Consider the following 12,993-nt stretch of genomic DNA (forward strand, 5'->3'; position numbering starts at 1 on the left):
GCGTGACATCTCTCTGATTTAAGGGCATAAAAATTCAAATTTTGAAAATTGCAAATTTTTCAAAATTTTCACCAAATATCCATTTTTTTCACAAATAAACACAAGTGATAACAAAGAAATTTTACCACAATCATAAAGTACAATATGTCACGAAAAAACATTCTCAAAATCAGGGGGATCCGTTGATACCGTCCAGAGTAATTACCTCATAAAGTGACAGTGGTCAGAATTGTAAAAATTGGCCTGTTCATTAACGTGCAAACCACCCTCGGGGGTCAAGGAGTTAAAGGGGTTTTCCCCTGAACAAAAGTTAATTTTAATCAATAGATATTGGAATGATAATAAGTTCCACATTTGAATGTACTTAAATAAAATGTTCCTTTGCTGAGATAATCTTATAAATGTGCCCCTGCTCTGTACTGTGTAATGGCTGTGTCTGACCGTGCAGGATTATGGTCTGATCATATCACATCTCCTGAGCAGGGGAGGAAGCAAGAGAGTATACAGACATTACAGCATAGGATCGCACATGATTCTTTATTTGAAGTAAAATATTTTATAAAAACAGGCAGGGAAATGTTTTACCTCACAAAAAGAATCAGCTGTGATCCCCTGCTGTAATGTCTGTATTATATTTTATTATTATTCCAGGATCTATTGATTAAAATGAACTTTTGTTCATGGGAAAACCCCTTTAAGCGCAGGAGTTCCTCTTTTCCAATCTACACCCATGTATTAGTGTTGAGCGAGCGTGTATTATTAACCCTTTCGGCAAGCGCACCGTGACGCATGCCACCACAGCGACGGTAACATAGATGCTGAGCATGCCGCAAATAGTCGGTGATCACCCGAGCGTGCTCTCTGAAAGAGTTAATACAGGTTTGCTCAACACTACCAGGTAACCCTCTATTTCAAGACTATTATGCCTTTACACACATCTCTTTGGGTACACTGAGTATTCTGGCATTTACATAAACCAGGATATCCTTTCCCCTTCTACCCATCCTTTCCCCTTCTACACTATTCTACCTTCGTAAGTGCTGCTTTACCCATGTACTTATGCACTCTTTCTTTCCATACTCTCTCTTTAACCACCGGTTCCGTTGTATACTGTCAATCTCCTCAGCTACCTTGTGTAAAGCTCATTTTTTGTCACTTTTAAGCTGTATGTACTAGCTATATATGCCCTTAGTGCTGTGTGACACAAGTACTAAATTTGTTTGCTAAATCTCATATGGACATCGTATATGGGCTCCTGCTTTGCCATCTCTATGCTCCTTATACTATAGACAATGGTATATGCTGTCAATCTGCCCAATTATCTTGTGTAAAGCTCCTGTTTTGCCACTTTTATGTTGTATGTACTAGCTATACAGTATATTGAACCAGATGTGCCCCTAGTGCTGTGGGACACAAGTAGTTCATTTATTTTCTACATTTCGTATGGTTACCTTAAGTGATGCTCCTACTGACATGATGTATGCAAACCATAAGTTACCCTAGTGATGTGAGACACAAGTATTTGGCTTGCTATATTATTATTATTTATTATTATAGCACCATTTATTCCATGTTGCTTTACATGTGATAAGGGGTTTACATAATAAAAAACAAGTACAATAATCTTGAACAAAACAAGTCACCCACTGGTACAGAACGAGCGAGGATTATTTATAGTTGAATTCTCTCACCTTTTCTACCACCTTATAGTGTCCCTGTCACTTGGTAAGGCACTTGTTTTCCACTGTGGGCACTAACACAAGTACCCGATCCCCAGTTTTAAACTGTCTCACTTGAGCCAACCAATTATATCACCTGGATTTTTCCTCGGGTCTTAAGGAGGCGCTCTTTTACCTAGCCTCTTTTACCTAGTTTTAATAACAATTGAATGTAATAAGTCTTTCACCACTCCTAATTCGTGGGACACGGAACCACACTCTGTGCATATGTCGACCTGGGCTATGGGATAGTTCTTGGCATCTCCATTGATACACCTTACCCTCATCCCCTTTCCAGGGACTAGCATATGCGGGAATGTGGCCACTATCAGGGTCACCACACTCCCTGAGTCGAGGAGTCCAGTCAAGTTAACACCATTTACTGTTGTCATGGTAGTAACACGCATATGTTACCAGCACCGTGCTACTCACTGCATTCACTGCTCTGCTCCATCCCATATCAGGCCACTGCGCAGAGTGCCCATGCAGCTCTTCCAACTCTGCTGCACATACCTGCTGTCTCTGATGCACTCCATGGGCCGTGGGGTACTCGGTAGCAGGGCTGGTCGGTGCTGGGGGTGTCACGGTGGCAGTGACCCGGTCCATGACCCAGTGCGGTCAATTAAAGGAAAAGTAAAAGGGGAATAAAGTTTTTGGAGATAATGTTCATGACGCCACCAGTGGTATGCGAATATATGGCTCCGCCGCTGCGTTACAGATCCACTGGAGCTGATGGTGACTAGTGTTGAGCCACCCCCATAGTGTTCGAGTTCGGTTCGGTTCGTCGAACACCCGTGTGTTCGCCGAACTGTTCGTCGAACTGTTCGTCGAACACCTTCGAACACTGTTAAAACCAATGGCAGGCAAACAAAAACACATAGAAACACATAGAAAACACCTTCAAAGGTGTCCAAAAGCTGACAAACTGCTCAGAAGACACAACTAACACATGGAAAAGTGACAAGTACATATAGTCATGCGAAAAGAAAAGAGGTGGAGGAGTAAAAGGAGGGGGAGACAGATATAGGCATGTCATGCCCTTCTAAAATCCAAAAAGTGAGAAGCCGACACGTTCAGTCCGCTCCTGCCCGTGCCACCTCCGTGTCGCCGGGTTTGTGCCAGAGCCGCGGTGAACCCTGACGGCCAGCCCCCCTCTCCCAATACTGGTGCCTGTCCGCTGGTGGGTCGAGAGAGCCCCCCTGTGGTGGAGGCAGCTCTAAGCTTTTTAATTTAAATTGTCCCTCTAATTTGAATGAATACACTTTAAATCCATTTACAAGGATCTATTGGAGGGCAAGTCTCATGCCAGCAGCCGCGTAATTCCAGCTCCAGTAGCGTCCACTAAAGCTGCTGCAGTTAAAAAGCTTTCATAAGGATCGAGCTCGGCTGTCCACCGCAAGGCATCCTAGTGCCAGTCCCAGCCCCTATGCCTTGGGGTGCCTCCTGATGCTCTTCACTGAGTATCCCGTGGTCCCGAAGCATTTCCTTTGAAAAAATTAAGTGTCCAAACTACAGGTGGTGTAGCTTGCTTAACAGCCGGGATAATCCGCTGACTAGCAGACACTGCTACTAGGCACAAAGTATTTCCTGGGCTAGATGCAGTTAAAAATTTGTAAGTAGATACTCTCGTTGGATGCTGAGAAAGCATTCCATAGAGTCTCCTGGCACGCCATATATGATTCTCTTAAAAAGCTTGGGGTAGGGGTCTAGGGGACCCTTTTATAGCCAAAATCACGGCCCTGTATCACAATACGTCACCTAGGCTGAAGATAAATGGAACTGTAGCACCGAGGGCTCGGTTGCTACAGACGTATTGCACCTCACCCAGAGGTGTGATATCTCACTCTCAGATAAGGATGGAGTGTGGATCAGGACCCGACACCTGCATGCATTACACCACATTGCCGTGGGGCAGGGCTACCAATATGCCCCTGAGATGGGCACGACAGTCCCTGTCCCTGGCTGGAGTGGGGGGAGGGAACACTGAGGAAGGGGAACCCTGCAGTGCAGGAGCAGGGAGGAAGCAGTTCCTGGGTGCATTGAGAAGGGAGTATAAAAGGTGGGCACCATCTTAGTTCAGTGCAGAGAAGTCTGAGCAGAAGTGGCAGGGAGCAGGGGCTCTGCATGAGCTCTGCTCCGGAGGCGGGCCTAGTAACAGAGGCCCAGGCCTGGAAGAGGGAGAAGGAAGGAAGATGAGCGGAGAAGGCTCCAGGAACGAGGAATGAAGGGATCCCAGTGGTGCGGACGGGCGAGTCGCCACCGCACGCCCGAATCCACCTGCGTGGAGGGGTCAGGCCAAAGGGGGAGACCGGTCCCCGAACTAGTGGAGGCAGGAAACGACCCTCAGCTAGAAACCGGAGGCTCTGACATTTTATGTGGCGCAGCCCCTTGCTCCACCCGCTAGGAAGGCACCACATAGGGTCAGGGAAACTGGCGCCAAGTTTACCAAGAGGAGGCCCGAGGCAGCCGGACAGAAGTGTTGGTAAGAAAGGCCAGACAAAGGACACACAAAGGGGGTCCTGTGAAGCGCTCCAAAGTTATCTGGGAGTTGTCTGAGCCCCTCACCTGGTGAGCACAGTACGACGTGGGCAGCCGTTACCTGCAGACGTGGTCTGGATAATAAGAACTGTGAGTAAAGGCCCTGAACTGCATCACTGACTCCGTGTCGTTACTGCTGCTGCCCTGCACCATCACCCCCATCCTCCGCATACACTGCCCTGAGGCTATACTCCTCCCGTGGGGAGTTATGCTACGCTCTGCTGCACCCACAACACCAGCCTTAGCGGTCTGCCCTGTAGCGGCGGTTCACTCTGACCGCAATCCACGGGTGGCGTAGTCGGACATTTAAACATTAAAAAACCACATAAATAGTTCCGCCACTGGTTTGACCGCCCTGAGCCACGGAACCGGATCGCCGCCACGAAGACTACAACCACCAGCATCCACCAAAAAGGGTCCGGCTCCGGGTGTCCCAAGGCCCAGGGGGTGCGTCAGAACATTTTCATCACCTTTCACAATCACCAATGGGACAAGGCAGGGATGTCCTCTGTCCCCTCTCTTATACATCCTAGTGACGGAGCACCTGCTCTCATCAATTCGCCATAACCCCAATATTAGGTGGATTGAGGTGGGAGGCACCGAGTACAAGTGCTCTCTATTTGCTGATGATGTCCTAGTATATATCACTCAATCACATATATCCATCCCTGCTGTTATGGCTGAAATAGATCACTTTGTTACATGGTAAAATTTTAAAATCAATGCAGCGAAGTCTGAGGCCCTCGATGTCTCCCTCCCTAAATCCATATAGGATTCCATCCAGTCCAACTTTCCCTTTGCCTGGCCCTCACAGGGTATCAACTACTTAGGAATTCCTATTCATAGAGACCTCTCCCATCTATGTTATCTTAATTTTGGGCCCTTTATTGAACAATTCCATACAGACCACGGTTGGCAAGTTAGAACTGTAAGATTCACTACGTGAACCACTGGTGTTTTGTGGAAAAGCACATGTACACCGCGTTCCAAATTATTATGCAAAAAGTGTTTAGGAGTGATAAGGGAAGAATTTGTTTGTTTGTCAGTTAAACTCATTGATGGTGATGTGTGTCAGGGCTCTTTATATCACTGTAAGCAATTGCAGACACCTGTGCTAATTAGTTTGGCAGGTGTGTCCAATGAAAGGCAAGACTACTTAAGAAGGCTCTCTCACATTATTAAGCAGCCTACATTTTCTGCCAAAATGGGAAAGAAAAAGGATGTGTCGGCTGCTGAGAAGCAACAAATTGTGGAGTGTTTAGGTCAAGGCATGACTACAATCAACATTGTGCGATGATCAGGATGAAGTGTCTTGGCAATCAAGAAGTATGTAGCTGATTCACAGTACACACGTGTGCGTGCTGATAAGGGCAAATTGAGGACTCTTTCCTACAGGCAATTACGTCAGGTTGAAACAGCAGCGGCAAAAAAGCCTTGTCATAGCAGCAGACAAGTTTTTGAAGCTGCTTGTGCCTCCAACGTCCCCCGAACAACAAGATGCAGGGTCCTTCAGAGGTTTGCAGCTGTGCATATGCCATCCTGTCGACCTCCTCTATCCACTTCACACAAGCAGAAACGGCTCCAGTGGGCCAAACATTACATGAAGACTGATTTCAAAACTGTTTTGTTCACGGATGAGTGCCGTGCAGCGCTCGATGGTCCAGATGAATGGAGTGGAGGATGGCTGGTTGATGGACACCCCACGCAAACACGGCTACAGCGCCAACAAGGAGGAGGTGGAGTAATGTTTTGGGCTGGAATCATGGGGAGAGAGATTGTCGGCCCCTTTAGGATCCCTGAAGGCGCTAAAGATGAACTCCATAATGTATGTGGATTTTCTCAAACAGCACTTCCTGCCATGGTTCAAGAAGAAGAACCGTGTATTTCACAGCAAGATCATTTTTCTGCATGATAATGCACCATCTCATGCTGCACATAAAACATCTGCATCTCTGGCTGATATGGGCATAAAAGGGGACAAACTTATGGTGTGACCCCCATGCTCCCCTGACCTGTACCCCATTCAGAACCTTTGGAGCATCATTAAAAAGAGTGTCTATGATGGCGGGAGGCAGTTCACATCTAAGCAACAGCTCTGGGAGGGTATTCTGTCCTCATGCAAAACAATTGAAGCAGAAACCATCCAAAACCTGACAAATTCAATGGACGAGAGAGTTCAGAAGCTCCTTTCGAACAAGGGGTCCTATGTGAAAATGTAACATCACCTAGAATAAAGTTTTGAGTTGAAAACTGTTTGATTTCAGTTTCTAACAACCTGCTAATGCTTGTAATTTCAAAAATGACCATTTTTTTGGTCTTTATTAAAATGAAAAGGTTGATCGAAAAGTTTGGGGGATCTAAGAGTGTGGCAACCCAGTAGTCATGATTACTTCGAATTCTGACAATATGAGGGTCATGCTGCAGGTAGTGCAGCAAGAAGGCACTTATGTGTCTTGCGCATCTCGGAGCCCCAAAATTATTTTCCGGGCTAGATGCAGCTAAAAATTATTTTTAATTTTAAATCTGGTGAAGCTTATTATAGATGGCCTAATAGGATCAGTGCTGCACACTGCTACAAAGCCCAAATTATTTTCCAGTCAAGATACAGATAAACATGATTAGTAATTTGAAAGCTTAAAACGGTTGGTAGGGTGATTTTAACCAATCATCAAGCTTTTACTCTCCCCAGGATGACACAGGGGTAGAAAAGTCGTTTCGGATCCATGATTTGTTCATCTTTATGAACGTGAGTCTGTCTACATTATCAGTGGAGAGCCGCGTGCGCTTATCTGTCAGCACACCACCAGCAGCGCTGAACACACGTTCAGACAGAACGCTGGCTGCGGGGCATGACAAGATCTCCAAGGCGTAAGTGGCTAGCTCCGGCCATTTATCCAGATTGGAAGCCCAAAAAGAGCAAGGGTCCAGTGACACAGTCGTGGCTTCAATGTTTACTTGGAGATACTCCTGTACCATCGTCTCTAGGCGTTGACTATGTGTCAGACTTCTTGTCTCCTGTGGCCTTGCAAAGGATGGGCTAAAAAAGTGGTGAAATGATTCCGCAAAATTGATGTTACCAGCAGATACTGTGGTTCTGTTACGGTTTGAGTGCTGAACACTTGACGGTCCCACGGTTGGCAAGTTGGAACTGTGAGATTCACTACGTGCACCACTGGTATTTTGTGGAAAAGCACATGTAAGATTCTGCAACAGTCTCTGCTGATACTCCTGCATGCGTGCATCCCTTTCTATGGCAGGAATAATTTCTGCAAATTTACTTTTGTACCGGGGATCTAACAGTGTGGCAACCCAGTAGTCAGGATTATTTCTAATTCTCACAATTCGAGGGTCATGTTGCAGGTAGTGCAGCAAGAAGGCACTCATGTGTGTTGCGCATCCAGGAGCACCAAGTTCCTGTTGTGTTGGTGGCGAGGTAGCAATCATGCTTCCTTCCTCTGTCCTCTCCCCCCAACCTCGCACAACAGAAATGTGATCAAGGTCTCCCTCATCTGATGAGTCTTCCATCAGTTCGTCCTCCACTTCTTCCTGGGCTCCTGCACCTTCCTCACTAGTTTGGCTGCTACCATGCGCCCTGGTAAAATCATCTCCCCCACCCTCACATGCCTGCCGCCTTGGTGCTGCCGACCGTCTGGACCTTGCAGATGTTAGCCCTTCCGCATACAACTCCTCCTCCTCTACTTCCTCCACCTCCTCTTGTGCCACCACCTGACTCCGAATTCTGTTTAACATGTGCTCCAGCATGTAAATCACCGGAATAGTCATGCTGATAATGGCATCGTCAGCACTAAACATCTTCGTCGCCATTTCAAAACTGTGCAGAAGGGTGCATAGGTCCCTGATCTGAGACCACTCCTCCAGCGTGATTTGCCCCACCTCTGAATCTCGTTGGCCCAGGCTATACGTCAGAACGTATTGCACCAGGGCTTGTCGGTGCTGCCACAGTCGCTGCAACATGTGCAGAGTTGAATTCCACCGGGTAGGCACATCGCATTTTAGCCGGTGAAGTGGCAGGCCCAACGACTTCTGTAGAGATGTAAGTCGCTGAGCTGCGGGATGCGAACGGCGGAAGTGAGCACACAGCGACCGTGCCCTCTGCAGAAGGCCATCTAGTCTGGGATAGTGGGCTAAAAATTGCTGGACAACCAGGTTCAACACGTGAGCCATACAAGGCACGTGTGTGACATTGCCCCGGCGAAGGGCCGCACCCAGGTTTGCAGCATTGTCCCACACGGCCTTCCCTGGTTTCAGGTCCAGTGGAGACAACCATTCATGAAATTGGTTCTCCAGAGCTGACCACAACTCCTCAGCTGTGTGACTCACATTTCCCAGACATTTCAATGTAAAAACAACCTGATGACGTTGAGCCCTACTGCCAGCATAGTAAGGAGGTGTGCAGGATCCCTTCTGCGCAGTTAGAAAGCTTGTGGCATGACCAGACAGCCTTTGGGTGCAGGTGGAAGACCGAGAGGAGGTTGAGGAGGCAGAAGCAGTGGAGGAAAAATGAGATAAAGAGGATTGACGCACAACTCGTGGGGACGGCAAGACTTGGACAGCAGACCCTTGTCCTGCTGTCACCATAGTTACCCAGTGCCCAGTCAGCGACATGTAACGCCCCTGTCCATGCCTACTCGTCCAAGTGTCTGTGGTGAAATGCACCCTGTCACACACAGAGTTTCTCAAAGAAGCGGTGATGTTGTGTGCGACATGCTGGTGGAGCGCAGGCACACCTTTCTTTGAGAAGTAGTGCCGACTGGGCATCTGGTACTGGGGCACTGCGACGGACATAAGGTCTCGAAAATCCTCTGTGTCCACCAGGCGGAAAGGCAGCATTTCTGTAGCCAAGAGCTTGCAGATGGTGAAATTCAACCTCTTAGCTTTCTCATGGCTAGGAGGAAATGGTCTTTTACTTGTCCACATCTGAGGGACCGAGGGCTGGCTATTGTGCTTAGACGGGGTTGATAAGGGTGTCCCCGGCAAACTGCCGGTCTGTGAGGAAGATGCAGGCGGACATGTTAGGTTGCCTTGATCCAAAGGTGGTGCTATCGATGTCGGACAGCGCTCAACACCAGCTGGTGTTACCACCTCCAAAGAAAATGATGACCTGCCAATCACGCTGGCTGTTGCGGGTAAAGAGGTGGCAGGTCTGCGCCCCAAAACAGGTGTGACTGCTGTCCCCCCAGTCACAGAGGATGAAGAGGCCGCGGATGCACAAGATATGGCAGACGGTGGTTGGCCCGGCCGGCTAGACCGCATTGTAGCACACTGAGCTTCCCACTGCAACTCAAACTATGTATTTTTTGGCCTCTACTTAGCTTTTGCTGACAAATGTTACAGATAACACGAGTTGGGTCATCTTTATCGATCTGAAAAAATGCCCAGGCTGTGCAAGGCTTAGCACCCATGCGACCTGAAGAGCCACCACGACTTGTGGTGAGAGGCAGAGTTGTGTTTGAGGATGCAGTTGTTGACGTGCTTCCAGTACTACGTCTCTGTCCAGGAAGGCGAACCTGACCTCGTCGTCACTAGCATCTTCCTCCACCTCCTCTGCTGACCTCATCTCTTGGCTGACTGTGGGTTGACAGTAAGTGGGATCTCCGACCTCATCATAATCACCCTGTGCGTTATCACACCCGTCGTCCTCAGAGCCAACCTGTTCCTGCCCTGACAAAAAACTAAAGTTGTCGCTCCAATCAGGTATTTGAGTCTTATCATCGTCTTCCTCATTGTCTCCACCAACAGGAGTTACAGTTTGGGAATGAGGGTCTACATTATGGTCAGAACCTTCTGCGTCTGGTCCTGGATCCGACTCATAAAGATTCTGGGCATCAGTGCAGATCATTTCCTCGTCTGGATTCACAGAAGCGCTGGAGTCGACCTCTGATTCCCAGGCTATAGTATGAGTAAACAGCTCTGCAGACTCAACCATCTGTTCTACCTCATACTCAGACGGGCAGCTGGAGATTTGGGAGCTGTGAGGAAGCAAGTGCGATTTGGGTGACACCTTTGAGGACTGGAGTATTTGTGATGTTGAAGTTGATGTGGAGGAGAGCCCACTTAAAGGAGCACTTGATATCCGTTGAAGCACCTGCTGTTTTTGTGCCTCATCTGGAATTTGTAGCGATTGGCGTGGCCGTAAGAAAGGGATCTTATCACATTGTCCGCTAAAAGAAGTAGACATTTTAGTTTGGCTGGAAGATGGTCTTTCTTCTGCAGATGTTACTGTTGCTTTAACACCTACCCCACGGACACAACCTTTTTTCCCCTTCCCAACACGCCTATTCCCCTTTCCACCAGCAGCAGGCCTTTTTCCACTCATTTTGGTGGTTAACTAATTCACAACTCTGGAGTTGTTTGCACAAAAAAACAATGGATGGTAACCGAGCAGAGCTGAGTGGCCAAACTGTGGTATTAGGCCAAAACTATTGGCTGGGTTAGATGCAGAAAAAAATTATTTTTAATTTGCAACCTGATGGAGGTCAGTATAGATGGACTAATAGACCAAGTCCCACACACCGCTAGAAGCCCAAATATTTTTTGAGAGCTAGATGCAGAAAATGTTTTTATTCAATTTGCAACCTGATGGAGGTCAGTATAGATGGACTAATACACCAAGTCCCACACACTGCTAGAAGCCCAAATATTTTTTCAGAGCTAGATGCAGAAAAAAATTATTTTTAATTTGCAACCTGATGGAGGTCAGTATAGATGGACTAATAGACCAAGTCCCACACACCGCTAGAAGCCCAAATATTTTTTCAGAGCTAGATGCAGAAAAAAATTATTTTTAATTTGCAACCTGATGGAGGTCAGTATAGATGGACTAATAGACCAAGTCCCACACACTGCTAGAAGCCCAAATATTTTTTCAGAGCTAGATGCAGAAAAAAATTATTTTTAATTTGCAACCTGATGGAGGTCAGTATAGATGGACTAATAGACCAAGTCCCACACACCGCTAGAAGCCCAAATATTTTTTCAGAGCTAGATGCAGAAAAAAATTATATTCAATTTGCAACCTGCTGGAGGTCAGTATAGAAGGACTAATAGAACAAGTCCCACACACTGCTAGAAGCCCAAATATTTTTTCAGAGCTAAATGAAGAAAAAAATTATTTTTAATTTGCAACCTGATGGAGGTCAGTATAGATGGACTAATAGACCAAGTCCCACACACTGTTAGAAGCCCAAATATTTTTTCAGAGCTAGATGCAGAAAAAAATTATTTTTAATTTGCAACCTGATGGAGGTCAGTATAGATGGACTAATAGACCAAGTCCCACACACTGCTAGAAGCCCAAATATTTTTTCAGAGCTAGATGCAGAAAAAAAATATTTTTAATTTGCAACCTGATGGAGGTCAGTATAGATGGACTAATAGACCAAGTCCCACACACCGCTAGAAGCCCAAATATTTTTTCAGAGCTAGATGCAGAAAAAAATTATATTCAATTTGCAACCTGCTGGACGTCAGTATAGAAGGACTAATAGAACAAGTCCCACACACTGCTAGAAGCCCAAATATTTTTTCAGAGCTAAATGAAGAAAAAAATTATTTTTAATTTGCAACCTGATGGAGGTCAGTATAGATGGACTAATAGACCAAGTCCCACACACTGCTAGAAGCCCAAATATTTTTTCAGAGCTAGATGCAGAAAAAAATTATTTTTAATTTGCAACCTGATGGAGGTCAGTATAGATGGACTAATAGACCAAGTCCCACACACCGCTAGAAGCCCAAATATTTTTTCAGAGCTAGATGCAGAAAATTTTTTTATTCAATTTGCAACCTGATGGAGGTCAGTATAGATGGACTAATAGACCAAGTCCCACACACTGCTAGAAGCCCAAATATTTTTTCAGAGCTAGATGCAGAAAAAAATTATTTTTAATTTGCAACCTGATGGAGGTCAGTATAGATGGACTAATAGACCAAGTCCCACACACTGCTAGAAGCCCAAATATTTTTTCAGAGTTAGATGCAGAAAAAAAATATTTTTAATTTGCAACCTGATGGAGGTCAGTATAGATGGACTAATAGAACAAGTCCCACACGCTGCTAGAAGCCCAAATATTTTTTCAGAGATTAATGAAGAAAAAAATTATTTTTAATTTGCAACCTGATGGAGGTCAGTATAGATGGACTAATAGACCAAGTCCCACACACTGCTAGAAGCCCAAATATTTTTTCAGAGCTAGATGCAGAAAAAAATTATTTTTAATTTGCAACCTGATGGAGGTCAGTATAGATGGACTAATAGACCAAGTCCCACACACTGCTAGAAGCCCAAATATTTTTTCAGAGCTAGATGCAGAAAAAAATTATATTCAGTTTGCAACCTGATGGAGGTCAGTATAGATGGACTAATAGAATGATGCTATGCCCAAAAGATTTTACTTCACTAGGTGCAGTAAAAAAATTGGTATTCTATACACAGGTGGTATATCTTGCAACACAGATAGGCTACTCCACTGACTAACACACTCTGCAATAGGCCAAAAAGGATTAGCTTTGCTAGATTCAGCCAAATGCTGTGAAAAAAACTTGCACAGCACTGGCACAGACCTGCCTGGCAAAAACTGATAGGAACTGATGTAACCTAGTCCTGAAAAGGACTCCAATTACAATTAGTCTTTACTCCCACAATCTATCTATTTAAGAGCACAGACCTGCCTGATAAAAGTCGTAGGAAATGCTGTAACCTAGTCCTTAAAAGGAC

This window comes from Phyllobates terribilis, unplaced genomic scaffold (genome assembly GCF_046119375.1).
Source record: "Phyllobates terribilis strain yellow unplaced genomic scaffold, ASM4611937v1 Scaffold_1__5_contigs__length_1240528914, whole genome shotgun sequence".
Lineage (NCBI taxonomy): Eukaryota > Metazoa > Chordata > Amphibia > Anura > Dendrobatidae > Phyllobates > Phyllobates terribilis.